We start from the raw sequence: 25,605 nt of genomic DNA, 5'->3' as shown, positions 1-25,605 counted from the left end.
GAGAGAGAGAGAGAGAGAGAGAGAGAGAGAGAGAGAGGAACCGAGTCGGCGCGCTGATGACTTAGTCCCGGGGCCGTTTGCCAAAAGCTCTCTCTCGCTGCGGCTACTGAATGAGCCGAGGCGCTCGAGAGAGGAGAGACGCCGAGTGTATAATTGAGATGCCTCGCGAGAACACGGCGGAAGTGCCTCGAAGCCGCCACCGCCGAGCGCGAGAGATAAAGAAGGGAAAACGACACAGCGGCTAATGGCTAATTAGTTGATCGAGGTTGAATGCATTGTATTTCATGTCTGTCGCCGCGTATTAATTATCTTCTCTGCTGCGTTTTCGTCCTCTCTCTCTCTCTCTCTCTCTCTCTCTCTCTCTCTCTCTCTCTGTCTCTCTCTCGCTTTTGTTTACTTTTCCACTTTACACAAAACGATCACTCTGTGCGGATGAAAAAAAAATCAAACAGAAGTGCCTCGTCCTCCTCTCGTTTCATTAAGCAAACGATACAGAGCTAAAAAGCGATACCTCACCCTCGCTCTGCGATACCTCACTCTCGGTCCTTCGGCAGTTCCTCTCTTTTGCGCGACGATGTCCTTTGAAGGAGACTCGCGCGCCACCGGATCCCTTTGATCTGGAAAACTTAAATTGCTTTCCCAAGCTACTCTGGGGCTTCGATGCACGCGCGCGGTAATATAGCCTCGTCGAGGAAAAGTGCACTGCGCGAATTACAATAATTATTCCGCTGGAGAGAGCCGCGGTGATTCTCGGCTTCTTTCTCGGGAATCCTGATGAAAAGTGTCAGTGGAGAAAAATTAGAATGAATTCGCCGAGATAAAGAGCATCGACGTGTGTTTGTTGTTGGAGGTGCAATTATTACTCAGTGGGCGAAGACCGACGTGATAAAGGCCACGCACACCGACATACTCCCGTATCAGTTTTATTACTCCACAGAAACAGATTGTAGAAGAAAAAACACAGAGCGTGCGCAACAATGTTCAAAAGAGACGTGCGCACCTGCATCGGGAAAAAAAAGTTGTAAATTAGCCACCAATGCAATATACAATACCGACTGAAAAAAAAGAAGCCGTTGCCCACACGGTGTCGCAGTGAGAGCCCGCTTGTGTACTTCGCTATCGCATCCGTTAATTTCGCAGAGCGCGCGCAAGATGCTTAATTACCCGACGACGCTGCACGTGTGTGTATACGAAAAAGCGCATGGACGAGCAATGCTTGTAACTCAGCGTCGTCGGTTCGTTTGAAGGACGGAGTCATGCGGGTATACAGGCCCGTCACTTATTGAAAGCTTTGTCGCTGCTGCCGTAAGTCCAGGAAAGTTGTTTACAAGTTGCATCTTACGTACCCAAGGCTGCAGGTATTCAATTAAAAGTAGGATACAGTGTGTAACTGTCGTTATTACTTATATTCTTTCTCTTTTTTCTTTCTGGGACGCGCTGAAATTTTTTCAGAGAGAGTAAGAGCGGCGGGAGTTTCCTTTGTCACGTCGTGCGTGGAGGGACTTCTATTTCCGCCATTAATCAGAAACTCGTGTGACACGACGACGACGACGGCGGCGGCAAGGCTTTAAAACATGGTAATTAGAGTGACCCGCACTTCGAGGGAACAAAAGGGCGAGAGTAGCGAATTTTAACCGGACTACAATGACTCTAATTATTACCTTGCCGCGTGCTTTTGCAGCTCCTCGCGTAAGCGTGTGCAGGTGGCGCTAGCTGGGAAAACTACTTTTCACAAGTTTCGCAAAAGAGGAAGAAAATTTCTCGTGATATTCGAACGACGACGAGCCGATATGACGACTTTTCCATATGGAGGCCGGGACGACTTGGCTTTCCCAGCGAAGCGTGTAAATTGCCGCGAGAACTTGACGTGCCGCCGCTGTACACAGGGAGGCGAACGTGAATACCCTCGCGAGCAAGTCACAACTTTTCGCGCTAATCAATCGCTCTGTGTCTAGTTTAATTGAATTCGAAGACTCGACGGCGCGCATCGGAGACTGTTTAGCTATGCAGCCTTTAAAATGGAATTGAAACGATCGATCAATTTACGAAACAAACTTCCCAAACAAACATTTCGAGACACGAGAGGGAAAATGATAATCAACGCGGAGTTACAAATCATCCAGTTATACGTGCACCGGGGAGTAAACAGCGAGATCATCGCTCCAAAATATGGCTCCACGGAATATAATATTATCCCCTCGGCTGCATTCCTGCGCCGCCGCCTCGTCGCACGGCAGGTGGTCAGAAGAAGAAGAAGAAGAAGAAGAAGCGAGTCCGCGAGAATGACGATGACAACAACGCCGCGGATGCATATAAGCTGGAAAAGGACAGGCTGGTTAAAGAGATGTTCCGACGCCGCTGCTGCAGCGTCTCTGGCCCAAAAGCCGAGGACTAAACGAGCCGAGACTTTCTCGCCATGCGGCGCTTCCCTTTTCCTCCTTCTCGTGCGAACTCGAGAGAAGACTGCAGATAGTTTCTATAAAGTTGACAGTTCCCTTACGGTTCATAGGTTGATCAAAGCAGACGATGCCGCCATTTCGCGGCAGTGATTAGAATGGCCAAAATGGCCTCGTGCAGTTAAAGAGTTTTCCTCAGCCAAACAAGCGTAAAAGCATCCAAATGATACGTCCGAAATAATTAGCCGCGCATTTGCATCGCGACGTAGCCGACGTTCATTGAGGCGAAAAAAGGTATTCGGCAGTGATTATAGGTTAGGTTGGCGTGCGCGTGCGCCAGTTTCAAAGGAGGAGGGAGAGAGAGAGAGAGAGAGAGAGAGAGAGAGAGAGAGAGAGAGAGAGAGAGAGAGAGCAGAAGAAAAATAAGAGGAAGAGCCGGCGTCAAAAATACAGAGAGAGGAAAGGCAAAAACACTCCGCGAGCATGCGAACGTGCTAGCCGGCAGAGTTCCACGAACTATATTTCATTCTGAGCGATGCAAAAGGCATTCCCTGCGCGCGAGTGCCCTCTGTGAAGCTACATCAACGGGTAGTTTTTCGTTTTTGCGCGCCGATTTACGGTATCGTATCGCTATTCGGGCTTTCCGAAAATAAAATGGGTCAACGTATCTTTTTTACGTCGGGCTGCTGCCAAAAAAAAGACATGAGGTTGGCTTCTTCTTTCTTTTGTTGTTCTAAGAGCACAGTTTTCGTAATTTTCAATTTGACGGTTTTACGCCGATCGTTAAGTCGAACGACATACAGGTAGAGGCTGATGGCCTTAACAATGTTTCATTTGATGCTCGCTGCGACGCAGGCCTGAGATTTCGTTTTAATCGTGTTACGCTTCGGAGCTTTTTTCATCGAGTAAATTAATTGTGCGTCGTTTTTGCATCGAGTACGCGTATCGACGTCGATTCAAAACAAGTCCGAGAAGCCGTGAGAAATAAAGACAAAGCGTATAAGGATGATCCCTCGCGCGTGTTTGTTATTCCGCGCAGACAGTGCGTCCGCTACATCTGTTCCCCCGGTGTAATACCTCGTTATTGGCATCGCACCTCGATAACAACAAACCCATCGGCACCAGCACCACAACAACACAAGACACTGCCGTGTGTACTTATGTACTTTCTCCGCGTGCGTCGGCCCCCCTCGCTAATATCTCTCATTTTTCTCCCTCCCCGAGACGTTTATTATTACGCACGTCTCGTGTGATTTCTCCTTTTTCTCTCCTCCCGGCATCATCGACGGGCTCTGATGCTTGAGAGCCTCCGAACGGACGTACACGCCGGCGGCGGCTCGCGCTCGAGAATTTCTGATCTGATCTGAATGACGTCAGATACTACTCCCTCTTTAGAGACACGACTGCGCTCGACGATGAAGAAGTAGGAGGAGAGAGAGAGAGAGAGAGAGAGAGAGAGAGAGAGAGAGAGAGAGAGAGAGAGAGAGAGAGAGAGAGAGAGAGAGAGAGAGAGAGAGCGATGACGGCGGGAATAAACAGCGCGCGCGTGAGCGGGACCCTTTTGCCAATTTCGCGCATTAGGAGGGGCGGGGGGGGGGGAGGAGAGGAGGTTACGGAGAAGAGCAAAACAGCGGCCCCCACGTTTTTCCCTTCTTCGAAGTGTTATTCATCGTTCTTTTTCAGGAGCCCGAGCGATGATTTTAGCTGGTATATCTCTTCCCCTCCGCTCTCTCGCAAAAACAAGTCTTTTGAGGTTAGGTGCGTGCTCTCTCTCTCAGAGACGCGAAATCTCTTTTGATTCGCTACGACGATAAGACTTAATTAATGGACATTGTAAGTAGTCAGAACTGTGGGAATCGCTTTTTTCTTTCCTCCTACTGTCTTTGCTTGTTACGCCTGGGTCTTTGAGGTTATGATTGCGCGGAGCAATTTTGGGCGAGCCAACGAACCGTATTCTGCATATTTTTAAGGAAACGTCGGTTGCATCAAACCTTGTATAAATACGGCCATATAGCAACGCGCGACGTTTGCGACGAGTTGACAACGACGTCGTCGCACCTACGTACGACAAGCCCACGCGCGGAAAAGCTTATCGAGAGCGCTCGTGACGGCGATTATGACTACATAGCTCTCGATTTGGCCGGCGTTGCGGGCAAACATCGTGTGGGTGACCGAGAGCCGTTCAAGTCTCAGTCGTCACGAAGATTTATTCGGGAGAAAATTAACGACCGGCGCGAGATGACGGCTTTCTGTTTGTTTGCTTTGCTGATTATTCTTGGGTGGATTTTCATAAAGGTCAATTTTCTTTGGACTGTGTATTACTTAAATCGTGTTTCAAAAAAAAAGCAGTAAAATGTCGAACACGATGATTATGACTCTAAAAAAAACAAGAAAAAAAAGGGAAACGCGTAGAATCAACTTACATCTCATCTGGAAGCCTCGATTCCGCTACTCTCTGAATGTTTGTTTTCCTACGTTCGCCGCCGCGAGAACCGGATACTTTAGATGTCACCCACGCGACACACTGTAGATTTTAATAGAACTTTCCGAGCTAATGAAATCATGCTCTGACGGAAACATCATTTAGCTCGAAAAAACTTTACGCCTCGTTATTTTATACGTATATTTCTGTATGAGATCGCGCGAACGAACCCGCGGTAAAAAGAATCAGCGTTCGAAATTAGAAAATTCGGCTAAATTTAATCGCACCGCCCGCGTTCTTTGAATAATTAATGAGAAACAAAATTAGCATGTCGGCGCGCATTGGAATAAATTAGCGAAATTCAAATTTCCCGCCGACTAACAGAGCGAGCTTTTTAGAATAAACAATTTCGCGTGCACCGCCGCGTCGACGCAGCGCAGGCACTTGTGGCGATAATTAAGAGAGCTTTCGCGGGAATGTTCGAAGCACAACACACAAGCCAAAAACATAAGCGCAGCGGTGTCGCGCGTTAATGGCGACAAATTCGCTGCGGTACAAGGGCGTTTATACAGCGCCGAAGCGCACACAACGCGAGCGAGTGAGAAAGCTACTAAGCACTGCAATTAAGAACTCGAATTTTCACTTAGGGCCATAATCGCGCGGTTAATCTCGTTAGTTCTGTCTCTGGCTCGCGCGCGCTCTATCCCGTCGCGCCAAGATTGAAAACTGGTTCGAATTTTCGAAACGCCGCGCGCGAGGGATTCCGGGAGAGTTAAATTTAGCGCTTATGCGTTGATACATACTCTCGAGCGAGCGACTTGCCAATGCATAGGGGAGTCGTTCGATCGATATACCGCCCGATTAATCGAAGGTAATTATTCCGGAGACTTGTTTTCATGTGGTTCTCGCTTAATTACACACGAGTATAGGGGGGTAAAAAAATCGCTTTTATATGCGATCGTGCGTGGAATTCGAGAAGAAAATTTCCCGCTTAATATTCCGTCTGCGCGATCCTAGAGAGATACAGCATCGCGGCCGGGTTTCCGAACAAACTAATTGCCCTGTGTGTATCGCATTCGAAAGTCCCGCCGCACTTATAATACCTCATACCTACCCCTCGACGATGTCTAATGTATCACGTTACAGACAACGTAATTGAAAAAAAGGCAGCCGATCGCAGGACAAAACTTTGGGATATCTCGGCGTCGATCACGAGCCTCGCCGGCCCATCATAATACCCCGCAACTATCTCAGCTCTCGGATTAATTCTATTAACGCGTCGTTTAGCCTCTTCTCTCCCCCTCGACCTTACCATACACACATACAGCCCTCGACTCGCGTGATGTATGAGCCTCTCTCGATATCCCATATAACGTCGTCGTCGGGCGTAGAAAATAATTAGCCGCAGAGGTTAATTCGCTGTAATACGAGTGCAGCGTATGGTAGCATATCGCCGGGCGTGAAAAATGACGAAACGTGCCGGGGACCGTGGAATTATTAAGAGCGAGCGTATTTTTCATCCGGGAATTAATAAGCCATTCTGCTTCGCGCGAGGCCGATTAATAATCGCTCGCTCGGGAGCAGCGGACCCCCCGGCATGTATTTTTTTTTTTCAGCCGATGTTAGCACCCTCCTCAAAGGGCTTTTGCAAAAAGCGTCGTGTACGTGCGGACGTTATATTCTGATCGATGTATAATTTTCGTCGGAATGTCTAGCACGCCGTTAGAATATTGAATTCCAGCTGCCGAGCGCCTATACACATCAGTAGTCGTTTCTTCCCTCGTGTGTGTGTGTGTGTGTGCATAATAAAGGCGCACCGACTTCTGCTTCTGTTGGTTGTCCCCTCATCCATAGGATTCGTTTGCCGAGAGCGTCGGGTAAGGAAAAGCGATTCTACACAGCGCGTTTACTAGGTGTCGAAGATAGGAAAAATTAAATGATTAATAGTCTTCCGGTGCCAGAGAGCGAGGCAATTATAGCGTCGAGGTGTGAACAGCAGCAGCAGCAGCAGCAGCAGCAGCAGCAGGAGTGTGTGTCGGGTAAAGTCAAACAAAAATACGTGTGTTTATGTAAATCTCCTCGGCGTGGTCGGGAAACATTTGCCGAGATGAAATCGCTCAGTCGCGCGCCGCGGCGATATTTCTTCGGGGAAGTGCGCGAGCATTTGTAACGCGACGACTAATGAACGCTCAATATCGAGCCTGGCAGGTTCTTTCCGTCTCGCGCTCGGAATCAATCAATCGATCGGCTATCGATGATTATTATTGATTGGCTCAACTGCGCGCATATATGTATATTCACTCGACTCGCGAGTGCTATACACTCGCTGATCGATGTAAATAAGCTGTGTGAATGCATTAAGCCGCTGCACTTCCTCTATTCTCGCCGGCACTTTTTCTTCGTCGCCTCGCGCGTAATGGAAGGTTACGAAAATTCAGCTTATTCGACATAACTCAATCCTGCAGGCGACGAAAGTGCAGCATATAGTCAGTGCAGCAACCGCCGAATGAAATTATAGCCGAGCTCGGGGAAGCCCGAAACTGTCTCAATTACACACACGTAATGAAAACACGAGCGTTTATAATCCGAAATTTCAGCGCCGAATGTAATGTACGACACACTTTTCTCTCTCTCTCTCTCTCTTTCTCTCTCTCTCTCTCTCTCTCTCTCTAACGTCTTTCACAAACGCCTCTGTTGTGCAAAGTCGCTCTCTCGAGTGTCACAAGCGAACGGAAGGAGAAATTAGAACACAAAAAGAGCCTCGAGCGATTTTCACCGGTTTGCGCAGTTGTTGTGTACGGAGATCGCTCGCTCGACTTTGCGAAGTTTCGCGGGCCGTGTATTAAGATCTCGGAAGATAATCCTGGGCGCAACTTCTGTCGGACAATTAAAAGGACGAGTCTCTTTCTCGGATGATCGCACACGTGCCCACGGCACACAGCAGAAGTGCTAAGCTTGCCGTCTTGCGCGAGTCGAGGGTAAGACGAGAATGGCACACGCGCGCGCGCGCGCGGGGGGCCTTTGACGTCAGTCGGAGGTTTTCGAGGCTTCGTGTTCGCGCGAGTGTAAGCGAGTCCCTCTCTTGCGCGCGCGAGCTCATGATGGACGCGCGAAAGCGGCGGCGTCGTTCACTTTGTCGGCCGTTTATGGTCATGAGATAGCCGCCGCTGCTGTTGGCGTCGAGGCCGAAAAAAATACGTGTATTCCTCGCTCGAGAGGGAGAGCGTTAATTGGGTTTTGTAGTCTCGTAACTTTGTTGACGCTACAAAGTGTCGTCGTCGCGACAGAGCAGTCTGAGTTATGCTTATTAAAAATTTCGGCCGCGCGCCTAAAATTTCTCACCTGGAATTCCTTTATTGGGTCATTTCCTTCGTCGCTGCTGAAGAGCGCGTGCGTAAATGAATAAGGCTATACTGCGACGATGAGCTCGTATAAACGAAGGAACGCTACTTCTGTCGCCGCGTTTGTGTATCGGCTTTCGATATGTCCCGCGCGCGAGGATCGACGACACTGCACGTGGAGGCGTAACGGAAGACTTGCGTAGTGTTGTTGTCTGTCTCTTCTCGCTCGTCCACGTGTGGGGTCAGAGCATCGATCCATTGATAAGTTTTCTTTGTTGTTGTGTCTGAGCGTCCGGTGTCGCGAATGTGTTATTGCGAGAGCTTGTTGTTGAGACTCGGCTGTTGATACGTGCTCTGATGGATATTATTGTGGATAAGTCGATTGATAAAGAACTCGAGCTTCAGTGCCCAAAACCCAGTGACATACGAGACCAATTGAGAATTTCGACGAGTCCCGAAACCGAATTATCCAGTTCTCACCAGATCGATCCCAATCCATTCTTCCCGCATTTTTCAACTCTCTCTCTCTCTCTCTCTCTCTCTCTCTCTCTCTCTCTCTCTCTCTCTCTCTCTCTCTCTCAAATGAATCTCGTCGTCGTCGTCGTCGTCGTCACGGTTGGAAATTCAAATTTCGGCTCGCGCGGAATTCTCCGAAACGCCGTTGCGATTAAATCGTGCGCGCCTATTCGATTTCTTCTTCCTCCCATGTGCTTCTGGCGCATTTCGCGCGCCGACGTTGCATAAACAGCACCGCGCGGCGTGACGCAGTTTCGCGCACTAGTCGAATTACGAAATGGAGACGAGCCGCGCGTGTCTACCCGTCGACTTGATTTTTCGCATTGATCGGAGGTGTGGATCGGAGTCAATTCGGCTATTATAACATACCGCGCGTCGAGCGGTTGACTGAAAGTCGTAACTCATATGCGCCTGGTCGAAGCTTTTCTTTTATTCATGAGCTCGTCAACCATCGATCAATAGCGCCGTGGAAAAGCCGTCAACCTGCGCCACACGCTTGTCGAGTAATCAATTCGGTTAAGCGGAGTCCCGATGTTGTTATAAATTATGCCCTATGGCTCGCCATGACGTTTGCGGTTATTTTGATCCAGTGTCGGAAATAACTGCCGGAGAGAGAGGGCCGGAAAAATAAACAGAAATAGCGCGCGCGCGCGCGCGTTCTCTCTCTCTGTGTTGTGTGCGCCTAATGTAAATAACTGTGCGGGTTTAATAGTCCTTAACGCGAAGCGAATCTGGGCAGAGCTGCATTCTTCGTCGCGCAACGTTTGCGTCGGCAGAAGATTGAGTCCATACAGTTCGCCTCAAAAGTTTTCTTCTCCTCTCTTCACACCGCTCTGCTTCTGCCGCTTCTAAACTCGATTATTTTACACTTTGATTCGAGAATTCAACACTCGTCTAACGACAACCCTTTTCTTTCTGTTTCACGTAAGTCAACGCTTCGTTATTCACGCGCCGAAAATTATCCCGTTCGAGAACGAACGGCATAATGGTCTCGATCTCCGTCTCCGTCTCGGGTAGAAGAAAATGCCGCTAATGAAAAACGCCTGGGAAAGAGGAGTAGAGGAAGCCCCGTGAGAAACAATCGCGGAGTCGCGCGCGAGCGGCCTTCGTGAATACTTTTCCGCGGTACGTCCATTAGCAGGCACGAAACGCCACTCGCTGCCGCTGCTGCAGTGGTCCACGACGCTCTGGCGCTCGCTTCGATCTGATACAGTCGAGCCGAGATGTTTTTTTTTTGTTGTATTTTTCGATTCGTCGGATCCGCGTTCATAGATTTCAGCGGAATAACGCGTCGATCGATAAATCATTTCCAGGTAGAGATTCATTAGACAAGCGCCGTTCAACAATTTTCGCGGAATGATTCATCATGCGCGCCGCGAACGTGTGCGAGTGCAATAAATATAAAAGGATTTAGGAAACTGCTAATGAGGTCATAATATTTGAGGTGGCGAGTTGCGCAGACTGCCAAGAAAACGTCCCCTCGCTAATCCCGACTTGAGTCAAATAAAACATTCTTCATAGAGAGCATCGCGGTCAACTCTGAATTCGCGTACACATCCCGCGTTACGAACAATCGACGAGATGTGACGTTCGATCTCTCTCCAAGTGGGCGTGAAAGCCCCAAAGCGAAACACGCACAGCGATAATCCTTATCTGTCGTGTGGATCGCGAAACGCGTCAAGAGCGCGCGCGACAATGTTGAAAGGATGATCTCTGCTGCGGTGACGCGAAATTTCGATTTCATTGGCTGCAGACGCGCGGAAATCAGAGAGAGCGTGTGACGCCGATGCCACAAGTGGCATTGAATTCGCCCAATCAACTGTCGACATGATTCACGTATACGCATAAGCGATAGCGCTCTTGTGATATTCGTGGGAGCATGTCCTCTTATTTTCTCTCTCTCTCTCTCTCTCTCTCTCTCTCTCTCTCTCTCTCTCTCTCTCTCTCGGAGAAGTCGCGATGATTGAGGTCGTTCGGAGAATCCCTCGTATAAATCTTCATGATTAAAGTACGAAGCGAAGATGCGACTGTTTTAGCGGGCGGCCTATCTTCAATGGAATCATTGACTTGTCGAAAATTCTGCAAGAGCCATCGCGAGTTGCGTCACTTCGATCTGCCAAACGCCATGGCAATCATTCGAGCCTTGTCAATAAAGTCTAATCGTGGCACTGGTAATTTTTTTCCTCGAACCCGCGAAAAACATCCTGCTTTTAATCGCTCTGTGCCTCGGATGACGAGGATGTTTACTCCGAGCGTTAATCTACCCCTCTCCTGCGTTCATGACAAGAGAGCAACTTCGCGAAATTCCGTCCGATGCGCAAGCCAGTGCGTGATGCGTCGATTATCGAATTTTTCTCGTTGTTATTGTCTTTACGCTCACCCCCCCCCCCCTTGCGTGGTGCCTACATTAGAATTCAACCCAACTCTGTCATCCGCTCGCACACCGACGAAAACATCCGCTGACGCTCATCTGCCGCAAAAAAAAGGAATTCCGGATCCTCGCGGGAGAGCACGAAGAAAAAACACGAGCGCGCAGATGGACAAAAGTCCCCGGAAAAACATAATAAATCCTCGCGGGCACACACACACGGGCGGCTCTCTCGAGCGTCAACGCGAACACACATAGACGCGGAGTCGTGAGTCCGAGATTCATCTCCTTCTCCCTCTCTCCGCGCGCCGGATAATCGCTCTCGGGAGCGACAACGTTCAAGGTCAGCCACACGGCGCATTCAGTTCTACAGGGGGCCCCTGCAAATAAGGGGCGCGAGTCGAGCGCAGCACGTATACGCGGCTTCGTTTCTCTCTCTCTCTCTCTCTCTTTTCTCCTGTGCGTGTGTGTGAGGGGGGGGGGTATTTTTGATTTTCGCGAAAATGGAATGTCGGCATATCGCGCGGCTTGCCCTGTTAGTCAGTTGATTGAAAAATCGAACGGGTTCGAGCGAAAATCGCGAGGAAATTCAAGAACAAAGCTCCGAGTCGAGACGGAAAACTACTTGTCGCCGCGATAAAAGGCTCGACTGGAAGGGGGAGAGAGAGAGAGAGAGAGAGAGGGAAGAAAATGACCAAAACAAATGTCGCCAGTGTATATAACAACCGCATTCCAGCGCGACTCCGCGCCATAATTGAATCTTTTCTGCCTCTCTCTCTTGCTCTCTCCTTCGGTTTTTCTTCTCTCACGCTCTCTTAATTCTCCCACCCCTGGCGCTTCTCTCTCTCCGCTTGTGTATATTCTCCTCTCGCTTTTCTTTATTTTTTCGACGAGTTTGCGCGCGCGCGCTCGCGAGCGGTCTTTATAACCGTGTATTTATCGGTGTTTAGCGCAGCGCGCCGTATTCAAGAATCTCGGCTTAATTGCGCGATTAAACGCCGGCGCGCCATGCGATGATGATGACGATGCGTGCGCGCGCGTGATGCGTACACATTGACATTACCGCGCTTTTCTTCTTTCTCTTGCTGCGGTTCTCTTTTAATGAGTTCAATTTGCGTAATAAAGATTGCGCGTGTCTCAAAGCTCGTTTTTTCTCGCTTCTCGCAGCGATAAACGATTTGTTTATCGTTGCGTGTGTACTCTGTGCACGTGGAATGCAAATGTGGCTCTGCTCTCCGCTCTCGTTAATTTCGTACTTCCGGACTAGTTCTCGATCGTAAATTTGCATACGCGCGTTATGGCGAACAAGAGTCGTAATTATTATCGATAAGAGAACGAGAGCTCTCTCGTGTGACTTTGGCGACTTTTTGCGCTTCCTCCGCTGGCAAAGTGCAAGCTTTCCGGTATTCCAGCCTTATACCGACGCACTTGTTTAACCTTCGCTCGCCAAACAAGCTAACTCGAGGTTCGAACCGAATTAGCTTATGCTTTTCTCGGAAGTCAAGTAGGCGCGTGAGGCGTCACCGGTGCGAAGATGCCCGAGCGACGGTCCCATCGGATTCCCGAGGAATTAGAGCCTCGCCTGCGGCGCAGTTGCATTTTTAAACTTTTATACGCTTCTAACAATCTCACCTTGGCGCGATAGACAGAGAGAGAGAGAGAGAGAGAGAGAGAGAGAGCTGCAGTTCTGAAAATTTCGCGATTTCTTCGATTGGCGGACATTATACGATCGGCCAGGCTCCCTTTTTCTCGCGTCTCGACCTCAACACACACACACACACACACACACACACACACACACGAGAATGAAGTCATTCAAAAAAACCGGCGAGTTTGGCTGGCCGAAAAAAATATGAGTCAACCGACCAGGAGCGTAAATTATGACGGTAAAAATTGTACGGGAACGCGAAGAACGGCCCGAGCACGAGCGAGGCGATAATTGACGCGAGCGCGGACATCAGACGCGGACTGGGCGGGAACGGGTTTACGTATCAGCCGAAGCGTCCTATGGCTTTCGTTCGGCTTGACTTGAATGTTCGATAATTTTGTGGGAGCAAATTGGATCTCTGTAGTGTTCGCTGTGACACTGAGAACTAGTTTTATTTATCGCCGAGATGCTCTCAGTTCTCCCTTTCGCGGAAAGCTCTACGGTTTTCCCCGCTGCACAAATCTCCGAAGCCCGAAATTGCGCATGCGCCGTCGTAAATTCTCTTCTTCCTTGGGAAATCAAGAATTTCCCTACAAACACACACATTATGTACCGGTTGACGTAGACACGCGGACAAGGCCGTGTCGGTGAAAATTCGGCCACAAGGAGAGCCGGTTCTAGGCCAAGGCCCGCCGTTTTCTCCGGTGAAGATCGAAAGTGTGCCTCGTGCGGACTCGGATACGATCGGCCCCAGCTAACCGGTATACATATGTACTGCAGAGGCTCGAGTGATATGAGAGGGGGGGGGGGGGCGGAGCGCTCTGGAAGGAAAATCGGCAACTTTATTGGGTAGGTATTAAGATCTGTAATTGCCTTCGGTAATGCGATTACCCTCGGTCCCTTGACTCCTCCTCTTGCTTGATTTGCCATCTCGGAGCCGGGCCGAAAACATCGACCGCCGTACGCTCACACGTCCAGTCGAGAGAATTCGCCGGGCGGCAGGAAATCGACGCGTGTCCTTTGTTCCTCCTCGTCGCGCGGCGAATAATGCGATTACATTACGCTAGAGAGAAGCCTGAAAATATTACCATTCGAGCGCCGGTCCGTGTCCCGTTTTCGGCCGCGTATTTCAATACCAAAACAGCGACTCTCTCACTCACTCTGTCCTTACACGCGTATACACACTCGCGGCAAAAATTCGGCCTCGACAATCGGCTTTCGAATTTGCATGGGCTAGTCGGCCGATTTCTCTAGGCTGCGCCGTTCGCCTCTCTGTATATAGAGAGGCCTGCTCTCACGGCGTGCGCCGCTTGTGTCCGAGGGAATTTGTCAATGGTTAGCGCGCGCGCGCGCGGGGTCAGATGGACGAGAGTTGAATGCCACACGAGATATTTCGGGCGGGACGTGTTTCCTGGCTTCGTAAACCTGAAGCCGTCGACGTACCATTATTCTCGCTTATTTATCTCTCCTATTTACGCAGGCGTCGTCGTCCTACGAGTTCTTGCATAATACCGTCGACCTGACGATCAGTTTACGATGCGGCGGCTAATCCGATTTCCGATAATGCGATTGCCGGCGAATAATTGATCATCATCAGTGAGAATTAAAGCCGAAAGTCTCTCGACTAATTGAGCAAAAATAGACCAGCGGCTATCGATCCTCACCCCTCGATGCTTGGAGAATACGACTCGCAAAATCACGCCCCGCTCTCGAGGCGTGTATGCCGTGTAATTGCGACAGCTTTTCACGTTATTCCCTCGCGTATTTACAAAACAGCCGACCCAAATAAAAATCCCCTCGCTGAGGCTTTTCGAAAAAAAAATATGCCCTCGCAGAACGAAAACAAAGTAATCAAGCTATGGCAACGGAAAAACGCGGCACCGTCCGCCTGCACCCCCGGGAAAACAAGAGTGTGTATAGTTGAGCCTGAAATGAAAAAGGGAAGGGGGAGAAAAAGGAAGCGTGGGTGGTATATACTCGGAAGCACGCTCTCGATCCGGATCGACGTTATACGCGTCGTCCACTTGTAAGCACGGCCCGGAGGTAAAATCCAATACGGCGAGCGCATTGTTGACGGAAAGCTTCAATCAACCCTCTTCCCCCCTGTCTATATATATATATAACGGGAGAATCATTTTCTCTCCTCCTTATTTCTTCGTCTATATATTCGGTCAAGATTTTGGCCCGAAAAGCGCAATATAAAGCGTAATTTCGATTTTCCGGGAAAAGCAGCCGCGCGTGTAACGAGAAGAAGAGAAAAAGCTCGAGATTCATTATACGAGCTCTATCTCTCTCTCTCCGCGCTTATATTCCCGGGGGCGACTCTTTCCACGACGCGCGCGATTCAATACAGCACGTCGTCGTCGTCGTCGCGCTATACCTACTGCAGCTGCGATAACTGTGTGTGTATTTTTTTTTCAAGAATGCGCTTACACTTTTTACGTCTCGATGTGATGTATCGAGAGGACGCGAAAACGGCGGCGCCGCGCCACATGTTGCTTGATCGTTTCGTTTGGGTTAATTAAAAAAGTTCCCGACTGCTGTTACCGCCGCTACGCTGTTATGGGGAGAGTTTTCCAAAGCGGCGGCGGCGGATGTTTACGGCGGCGCCACAGCCGTGCCTGATGCGGAGAGCAATCCGCGATTTTGTTCATCATCCGATTCGTCGCATAAAGAAATTTACTTTTCTTCCGTATACTCACAAATAGGCCTGGCCCTTTCCTCCAATCTCGGTATCGCGTTCCAGCCCGTTTGCCCTCCCGTGTGCGTACATACAGGGGCCGTGTGCTCGTTTTATGCGAATTCCGCTTTTATTGCTCGCGGCCGGTGTTTATGGCCGCGTTTCATACCTACTTACGGTGGCGCTGCTGCCGTTAGATCGTCCTTTTGCTATCGGCGCAACACACCGGCTGCCATAAATCGGCTCTGTGTTTACTTAACGAATTCTTCGTCGGATATGCTCGCTGAATTTTGCTTCGAGGGTGTAACGCGCGATCAGCTTTTGAATGCAAACACAGTGAATCGTAAAACATCATGCCCGACGTCATTAAGCTCCGCCGAGTAGATAATTCCTGGCCCACAGCTTTTACGACACGAGAACACAGCGACTAACTCGTCTTAACGCAAGAAAGTGTCGGCGCGGCATTACTCGGCTCTTCCTCGGAGTGTAAGTCTGAAACTTCGTTTGTCTTTCCGCGAAAGCTCGGAACGAAACAGCAGCGACGGCATATTCCCTCGTCGTTAGAGAGAGAGTGGAAATTCTTAGGCTAATTTGAATTGGGAGGCGTTTATTCAAACATGTGCCGTCTTTCGAGGAGCTTGAGAAGGGATTCGAGAAGCATAATGCTCAGCTTTCTCTCTTTGGAAAAATTTTTCCCGTCGGGCGAGATTTGCGATCTCGGATGTTTCAGCCTTGACCAAGTGAAACGCGTGTGATGCAAGGTGAGGAAAAATCAAAGGCGTTGCAGCAAGATTTATAGATATCAATGCGGCTGTGCAGCGACTCCCACTTTACAAACCGCGGTACAAGTCGGCTTCGGAAGCCTCGTCCCCTCCAGGTCTTTCTCCTAGGCGCACACATGTATATAGCCTCTCTCCACCCTCGTATCAAGATACCCTTCGTGCGCTCGAAGGTATACTTGTCTCTCTTACGCCTTCTCGCCTCAGTCTTTGGCCGGCGGTGTCCGCGTGTCTTACAGTCCCTCATCCCGTATAATACCCGAGTCTACACGTTCGCCGTCTGTGATCTTGTTACGCTGCTCTTACGTCTTCTCGGGCCGGTATGTTTAGTGCAGGCTCTGCTGCCGGGGTGTAAACTGCGCCGCCACGGCCGCGCGGCTCTTATCGTGGCGAGACAGGAGGCCATGAGTCTCGCCCGCGACGCTTATCGGTCGGCCGGTTACGCGAACTCGAGATCTCCACCCCCTGCGCGAGTGTGTGTACAGCTTCTTTCTCTCATAGGTATGTATGTATATAGTGCTGCGGTGTGGGGGAGGGGAGGGGGCTGTGTGTACGTCGTTGGAAAAGACGAGAATGGAGTCGGAGTACTTTGCAGCGAAGGTTCTCTGTTTACATCGTGTCGGCGCGATTGTGGCGCGCGAACGGAGGGCAATGCCTCCTCTCGGGACATGGGGGTTCGAGGTGTGCGAGTAGCTCACGATTTACCGGCTTGAATGGAGAAATTTTGCGAGAGGGAACGATAACTTAGGCCGCTAATTTTATTGCCTGCAGCTAACATCGGTAAATTTTTGTTTCAGGTCCCCAAAAGTTCAAACCAAATCGAGAACCCCAATCGGTAAGTCCCACAATCAAATACTTCACCAACACTCGCATGCGCAGTTCCGGAAAAGCGGAGGAGGGCAAAAATCGAGTCACAAAAGAGCGCAGCATCGGAAGAAGATCGGCGAAGGATATAAAAGAGAGAGAGCCGAGGAAGAGAGGAAAAGAAAGAAGGAGAAAAGCGCGCGCGCATTATCAGCGTTGCAGAGCGCACGAGAGAGAGAGAGAGAGAGAGAGAGAGAGAGAGAGAGAGAGAGAACGAGATACGCGTCCGGGGTAAATTGCGCATCGCGGATGTATATAAAGGAGGCGCGCTTTTTAACTCGCTGCTCTCTGCAGAGAGGGATGCCAGGGCGCGTCGTAGTAGTCGTCGCGGGAGAGAGCGCCAGAGGAGGAGGGTGGCGGTGCAGTGGTCGATCGCGCGGCGGCGTCGGCCCTCTCTCGCTCTCTCACTGTATACCCTTTCCTTACTGCGCACTTTCTTACCCCCCTACTTTGCTACTGCTGCTGTTGTAAAGCGTTGCTGCTTTTTCGCGTGGAGAATCGTATATTCTAGCGGATCTGGCGATGCATACGGGAAGCTTTGAATTTTGCAAAGCGGATTCGGGTTTCACTTTTTTTCGTGTCATAGAAAAATAAAGTCGCTCGTGTAAACGCGATTACGCAGTCAGCGCGGCTGAGAGGCGTTGATCTCGAAGTGAAAACGTGCGGCGCGTGATCTTTATCTTCAAATTTATAGAGAGAGCAGCGCGAAAAACCAGCCTCACTATGACGCATTTCTTAACCTTCGGAATAGCTAATGGCCACTGGAACCTAGATCAATATTGCGTCCTAGCCTGAGCTAAACGTCGCTTAGCGCATTACTTCGTGAAGAAAAAGAAGAAATTAGAATATAGCCGAAAAATTTGCGTATCCGCTATATTTAGCTCCGAATCAGACGCGAATAACCGAGATCGATCGAACGGAAGCGAAAGTTTCTGACTAAACGTGTCGTTGATGCTCTAATATTTCACACGATTTGTGGGGAGTGAGAGAGAGAGAGAGAGAGAGATGTCGGAAAAGAAATTTTCCAGATGAGGGATAAATTGGAAAGTCCTACAGTAGTTAGCTCGCAACAAGTGACTCGAACGTGGGCGAGATCATCATTCGGGCGGAGAGTTCGCTGAGCAAACGCAAGAAACGTCTGAGGCGGCGGGAAGAATAAGCGGTTCCGGAAATTCTGACAGGCCAGTGGAGGAAAGAGATGATTTCACGTTTCTTATATGAATTTTCATCGATCGACAATTATACATGCTCCCCCCAAAATTGTTCAAGCACTCACGACGACCGAACAAAGTGTAACGAGTGCAGGTGGCGGAATAATGCAGCCCACCACGTGCTGCACAAAAGTCTCAACGAGACGGCGCCGAAAAAGACAGATACTCATTCGCGGGGGAAGAGGAGCAGAGAAAAGAGGGGAAAACGACAATGAGAGTGCCAATTATTGCGGCGCGAGCCGCTCAGCTTTGTCGGCGGCTCCTCTAACGAGTTCTGCGCCTGTGTGTGTGTTATAACCGCGTGTGCCCCAAAAACGAGATATCGAGCAACCTATACTGTTTTTCGGCTGTGCTAGGAACATTTTTCGCCAACTCGGTTATAAATCCAGCTAGATAAGCGAAAAAAAAATGAAATTCGGCTTCTTTATCGGCCTCGCGATCTGTTGACTCTTCGCGAGCACGGGTTATATATAGAGTGACGATGATGCTTTCTCCATTACAAAAACGTTCGCAGGAGGAATAAAGCGGCTTCCGAGAATTGTCGCGCGAGGGTTTTATTTCTGTTGATCGTACGTCGACGCGTATTACACACGGGAGTCGCTTTTCAGGCCGCAGACAACGACGATGATAATTTTCGAGCTTTTTTGTTTTTAATTCTGTTTCGATCCGCTTTTCTTCTTCGCTTCAATGGAAATCGCGCGCGTGAAAATATAACTATCGAGTTTTCGTCGTTTATTATGCAACATAGCTGCGATTATTTTTATACTCGCCGAAGCGTGAATTTCGATATTATTCAAATTCGCGCGAAAATAACAGGCGGATCGCGCGTGACCCATATTTTCGACTAGAAATGTGGATCGTCGGTACTGTACCACGCGCGAAAGATCAGCTCGCGTCTATAGTTTGTTTGCAATAACGCTATCTCCCGCGCGATAAGGCACACGTTTATTATGACACAGCAAATTGTTTAACGCAATTGATAAACTCGCCCGTGTTTGCCAGAGCTCTCGCTTTCTCTCGTCTACAGAGCGCATCGGCTCTAATCTACTGCTATCCAGTGTGTGCCAGCCGCGCAGACGTAAACAATATTTTTATAATTATACCGTTTGTATCGAATATCCCAGAAACGCCGTGGCTCGTACATCCCCGAGAAAGTCGTTAGCCCGCAACTGCAGCTCCGATGAAAAATACGTCTGTATGTATTATCGGCGCGAGACGAGTCTCTCTCTCGCGTGGGCGTCGCGACAATGTTGTGTCTGCGGCTCTGGTGCGCCCGCCGGATGCGCATAGCTGATGCTCTCGACCTTTTCGCGCCTCGGCAGCGGCGGCGGCGGCGGCGGCGGCGGCGGCTGTTTTTCCCCGCGCGTTTACGTATCGCGAGCAATTTTCGTCCATCTCGCGGCCCCGAGAGATGATTGAGCGGAGCTGCTGCTGCCGGTGATGATTTCTGCGCGCAGCTCGTGCTGGATGAAGTCGATGAATCATCGCGTAATAGGATACGTAGAGAATCTTCTCTGCAACTCTGGGAAAAAAGTATACGATCCATTATCCGCTGCGAATATTCAAGCGTCCAATAAATCAGAACGCAGACGAAGCTGCATCAGTTCACGGCGCGCGCAAGTTCGATCGAGCTCTCCTCGACGCCGAGGCAAATAAACTCTCACGATACACACAACGGCGCGGGTGTACAGACAAAAGCCCCGGCGGCCCGGTATATACACGTATAATGCATTTTTCCGTCTAGCCGTCGCTCGGCGGCGCACAATGACGAGGCCGAACACACGCGTTATATTCGCCGCCGCCGAGCTCTCATTGATAAACATCGTGGATTTCGCCGCCGTGACTCGGCTCGAACTTGCCTCGCGTGTATTGTGTATATACCTATATATGTATACGGTTTCGCGAAACGTCGCGCGGGCGACGTGTCAGCGGGGAAGCGTGAGAAATGGGGGGGGGGGGGGAGAGAGGAATTGCTCTAAGATGGATGTATAAAGCATATTGCGCCGAGGCTGATCGAACCTTGCGCGGGCGGAATGAGCGGCTTTGTTGTGTGGAGAGAGAGAAATACGTTCGATGTGGGGTGGGAAATCGTGACGGGGAGGGGGGAAGCTTCGAGGATTTTGCGACCGACCCGTAATCGGCAGTTACTCGCTTCTAGAAGTCAAAGAGACATTGGTCCGCGGAATAACCACCGGTTCTTAAATCTAATAACACGCTGCACACTACAGTCCTGCCTCTCACTTTCTCTACCCTCTAATCGTCGCACTTCGGATAACGCCTTTCCAATAACCGATCGGTCGACTCGGGGATAAGTCCCTTACCGCCGGCTTCCATTATCCGTAAACACAGCGCAAAAAACGGAGCTCATACGGCCCACATTTCGTCCGGGAAAAAGCCTCGACTCGATCCCGCGCTGCACTGCAGCAGCGAGAGATCAACAAACCCACGCCTCGGCCATGCCGGGATAGAAGACGCGCAGGCGCAGCATCTGCCATAACAGAGAGAACCAGCAGCTCTCTCTACGATACTACGCAGCGCGCGCGTACCTGTCTGCACAAATCAATACACGCCGCGAGTCTCTCTCTCCTCTCGCGTCGTCTCTTATAACTCGCGCGCAGTTTGCCCTGTGCGCGTTACATCAAGCGTGTGTGTGCGTCGCGAGCGATTGTGTCTGGGATTTAATTGGCCTCGATTCGCAATGAGTTTCGCGCTCTAATCGTATGCGTCGCTGTACGAAACTTGCATGTACGCGACGACTATCTTGCTTCGTCGCTTGTTTTGATGTTTGTTGTTGTCGCGCGCGCACAGTTGGATGTATATAGCTTCGAAAGTCACCGCTCGATGTTGCGTAACGAAATTTGCCGAGTCGCGGTCGGATTATAAATATTTATCCTGATATGATATTCCTCTCTCTCTCTCTCTCTCTCTCTCTCGGCAAAATTTGCTTTCCGCTAGTTCAAACATTTGAATTCGCCGAAACGAATGCAGGGCGTATCGCGCATTCAAACGATAAAAAAACCGAAGGGAATCGTGTGTGCATAGGTAAATTTTCCCAACCGAAAATAAAAGGGAGCAGAAGTGTATTGAAAGGGCCGATATTACTTCAGGATACTTTAATTTTAATGCAGCTCGTAAACTCTCTAGGAGAGAGAGAGAGAGAGAGAGAGAGAGAGAGAGAGAGAGAGAGAGAGAGAGAGAGAGAGAAAGAGAGAGAGAGAGAGAGAGAGAGAGTAAAAAAGGAGAGCGCGTGTTTACTTCATGCATATTAATAAGTAAGAGCTCGCGGCACAATGAGGCTTCGGTTTTACATGTATAATGAGTCTTATAGCCGAGCAATGGATGTTTTTATCGTCTGCCTATCGCTTCCTTTTTTCCTCCCCTTCGCGCGTGTGTGTCTGCTGGATGCTCTTAAGGTGCGCGCGGATTTTAACATATTCAAATACGACCTCGACGACGCCGGCCGCAAAAATAAACCGGCAAGTTCAAGAGCCGGCTGTTTTGAAAATTCCGTGATTCGCGTAGACCAAATACTTGCATACGAGTCTGACGTAAGACAGCAGCGTCTCTCGTCGCGCGGGCGTTATCATTATCGCCCTCTCAGGAAAACAGGAAGCCGGAAACGAGCATCTTTCTTTTCCCTCTACTCCTAAACCTTTTTTGCCTCCTATTCGCAGCGACGCGTTTACGACTGACACACGCGCGTGCGCGGAATAATCAAAATAACATCGCGGGACGACGAGAGGATAACACATACGCGGGGACGACAATAACAACGCGTCAATTATTTTGTTGTTCTCCCTTTCTTCCTCTGTATACACTCGCGCGCGGTTTCTTTTGTCGTTGCTGCGATAATTGCCGGAGCTAATTGAGAGAGCTTCTCGGTCTCTCTCGGCCTGGAGGGAGGAAAAAACGAGCTAAGACGGATTTCACGCTCCGCATTCCGTTGTCGATTATTAATGCTGCAAGGAGAGAGAGGCATTATAGGGTATAATAATCGCGAGAATGTTCGGGCTAAAAAAAGCGAGGGAATGAATCATGCATCCCGATGCCGGATGTCGTGGAAGAATATGATCCATTTTGCGTGTTGAAACGCCGTGTCGCAAGAAGTATGCAGGCGATGGGATATAAAACTTATGGTCTCGCTGTTAACCTTCTTCTTCTTCGCCGCCACCGATGTGTATCAGCGGCTTGTGGGAAACGACGCTCGTATTATTTTATTTGATTGCTCATTAAACTATCGGCCCGAGACGAATCCCTCGAAAATCCTCGGGTCGCCGCAGTTAAAGTCTACAGGTTATTCAAATAGCTCTCTTTCTCTCGTGAGGCTATTAACCGCATTCCTCGGATTATCGTTTACAAATTTCACTCTCAATCTCGCGCATTGTTTCCCATAAGCGTAAGCGTTAGACATTGATAACTCGATCAGCCAAGTTTGCAAACACGCTCTCCGCAAGGAAAATCAAAACCTCCTTACAGCAGCGTCAGCACAGCGGCGGCCGCCTCGAGCGACGAACTCGCGAAACTCGGACGCGGCAATTACGTAATTAGCATAATAAAACGCCATCCACTCCAGGAAGCAGCAGCAGCGGTAGGGAAGAAGAGAGACGAAGAGCAAAACGATAGAGAGAGAGAGAGAGAGAGAGAGAGAGAGAGAGAGAGAGAGAGAGAGAGAGTCAGACAGGCGATTGCACCACGCGATAACAAGGCCAATCTGTCAACGGCAGCTCCAAAAGTGATTAGCTTTTCCGCGGAACTGCAAGCGACGAAGTGCAAGCTCTCTCCCTCTCAGAAAAAGAGACGATCAGGTACACGCGGGGGGGGGGGGGCACTCTGCCAAGTTTGCGTCGTCTACGGACACGACGACGAGAGAGAGAATGTAGCCGAGGGATGGCTGATTGCTCGCTCGCTGCGGAAAAGTAACCGTTTGGCAGAGCGATACGCGTGCGTTGTTATATGTTTTTTTTCCAACTGCGACTGCACTGTTTACCAGCACCGAAACTCTCTCGGCCGGTCAGTATACCTCTCTCGCGGCGGGGAGGCGTCGAGCGAACGGCTTTGCTTAAGAGCCCAAAGCTCCGCCGGCGCGTCTTTATTACCGGTCAGTAGCAGCTGCAGCAGCAGTAGCGGCGTATAATCCGTTTGAGTTTTTGCCCCTTTTTCTCTTGTTTCCCGAGCTACACAGCTGACTTTATTCCTCCTCTTCTCGTTCCTCCTTCGCGCGTAGACCGCAACTTTTGCTTCTGCCGGCTCTCGTTCGTTTTGTTCCGCTCGATGTAGTCTTCTTTCTGTTGTGTGTGCGGTTTACGAATGCGGTCGGAAGCGGTAGTTTTCGCCTCTTTAACGCACGGGGGCTATGCTCTCTCCGTGTCTGGGTTATTGGGGATGGCTCGAGTCGGTAAATAAACCGCAGATTCGGCGTTACGCAACCCAGGAGGAATGCGGATCAGTTATGAAAGTTTCTTCTTCATCGTCGCACCTCCAAATCGATCCGCGCATAAGGAGAAATTTGCTCAAGTATAGAGTATAGAATGTTCAGTCTCGAAATCCTCGGTGCTTTAAGTGCTCGGTATTGTGCATACCGAGCCAGCAGCCTCTCGACTAATCGACCCGCGTTCCTACGTCTCGTACACTCTCCACCGCGTAGTGTAATTCGGACACACATGCACCTGCCCGGCTCTTCTAATTTCAAATTCGCCTTAATTCCCGGAGACGACGACTGCTGGCCTAGACAGCGCTGCCAGAGATACTCGCGCGCCGCTTCCTTGTTTTGCTTCTTTTTGCTCATCTCCGCGGAGTTTGCGGAGAGGGAGTTTCGTGTTGTTTGCTCGCGGCTTTTTGATTTAGGAGCAGCAGCTCTCGAGCTTGTTGTTGTTGTTGTTGTGTGAAGGCTTTTTCGCGCGAAGTTCGCTTACGCTACGCAATACGCGTGTACGGAGCTTCCACGCGGGTATTAATCACGAGCGTCGTTGTTTTTATTTCCGGAGAACACTACGCGCGTTATTAATTCGGCCGATAGGTACACGCGCTCACCTTGATATTAATTCGATTTCGCTCGTGTTTTATTGCTCGTCGCTCTGAGGTCGCGCTCCTTTATCGTTTCTGAAAACGCTAACGACGCCCAGCCACGGAAGACTATAGCCGACGTGCGAGAAGCTCGCGACTGGGACACGGCTTAATCAAGTTAACAACGCTGTGTGCATATAACACTCGAGAGCTGGGAAAAAAGGTCGCGGCGCCGATTAAAAGCAAATATCATGTCATCGGCTGAAATGTTATTGCCGAAGTGAAACTTAATAGGTGAAACAGAGTCTACGGCCAGACTTTCACTTTCGTTCGCGCGCGCAAACGACTCTGTACAACTTCCTACGAGCGACAACTTCACTTTTGAATTAAACCGCGGACTATCAATGCCGCCGCCGCCGCCGCTGAGCGAGAGATAGGCGTGAGATATTATTGTCCCCGCCGCGAGCGCGAAATATAAACGCCAGAATAAGAGAGAGAGAGAGAGAGAGAGAGAGACGGAGATAAGTTTGGCGTTATAAAACGCGCGCGCTCTCTGCATTTACTCGGAAATCGCAATAAATCTCGCGAGCGCACGATAAAGTTGTCCCTGAAGATTAAAAATACACGCTCTCCGCAGAGTCCAATCGCTTATAACATACGTGCATGTGTGTGCGTGTGCGTATGTTGTCTTAAAAACAAAACGAACCGACAGTAGCGTTAGCTGTGGCACGACCACACCTAATAACGCTGGGAAAAGTTTATTGCAAAAGTGCGGCTTTGAAACGAAAAAATTCAGATATATGTGCGGCGCAGCAGTACAGCTTGTACGTGTGCTGTATACATACACACGCGCGCGCGCGCGCGCGGAGCTGAGCGTGAAACATCGATCGCCATACCGTACCGCCGACGCGCGTAACGAAACCACGCAGCAAATTCACTTCACCTTATAGACTTCTCTGATTAAGCGCGAAAATTCCGTGTAAACTTAACGGCGGCGTTGCGTATAGAGCCGTATCGTTGAACGCACGTTTCTATTGGAAAGCGCTAATGTCGCGCGACCATCGGACGCATCTGCGCAGTACGAAACGTTCTCGATCGCGAACGCAACGGTGCTACAAAAAACGGTATCCATTATTCGGCTGAACATAAAAAAAACAACGAAATACACACACAGACAGACACGAAGAAGAAACACGTCTCGGGGCGCTCGAGCCTAGCTTACCTCGGCTCGCCTATATAGCGGGACTCGAGATCTATTTCTGCTGCGTAGTAAATCGGTCGCGCACTGTCTCTCTCTCTCTCTCTCTTTCTCTCTTCCTCTCGCGCGAATAATCGCAGCCGGAGATCTGCTCTCTCTCTCTCTCTCTCCCCCTCGCT

General features: G+C 49.9%; 1 protein-coding gene across 3 annotated transcripts in view; it reads left to right on the top strand.

Annotated features, from left to right (window-relative positions):
* Positions 1-25,605, top strand: part of LOC100122567 (insulin receptor) — a 120,309-nt gene that overhangs the window by 16,839 nt on the left and 77,865 nt on the right. For all 3 annotated transcript variants that reach the window (XM_008205716.4, XM_008205717.4, XM_003425702.5), the window contains exon 3: positions 16,948-16,985. The gene's annotated coding sequence lies outside the window, so the exon portion shown is untranslated. The remainder of the gene's footprint in view (positions 1-16,947; positions 16,986-25,605) is intronic.

Source organism: Nasonia vitripennis, chromosome 3 (assembly GCF_009193385.2).
Source record: "Nasonia vitripennis strain AsymCx chromosome 3, Nvit_psr_1.1, whole genome shotgun sequence".
In the NCBI taxonomy this organism is placed as follows: Eukaryota; Metazoa; Arthropoda; class Insecta; order Hymenoptera; family Pteromalidae; genus Nasonia; species Nasonia vitripennis.
This window is presented reverse-complemented; position numbering and strand designations above follow the sequence as displayed.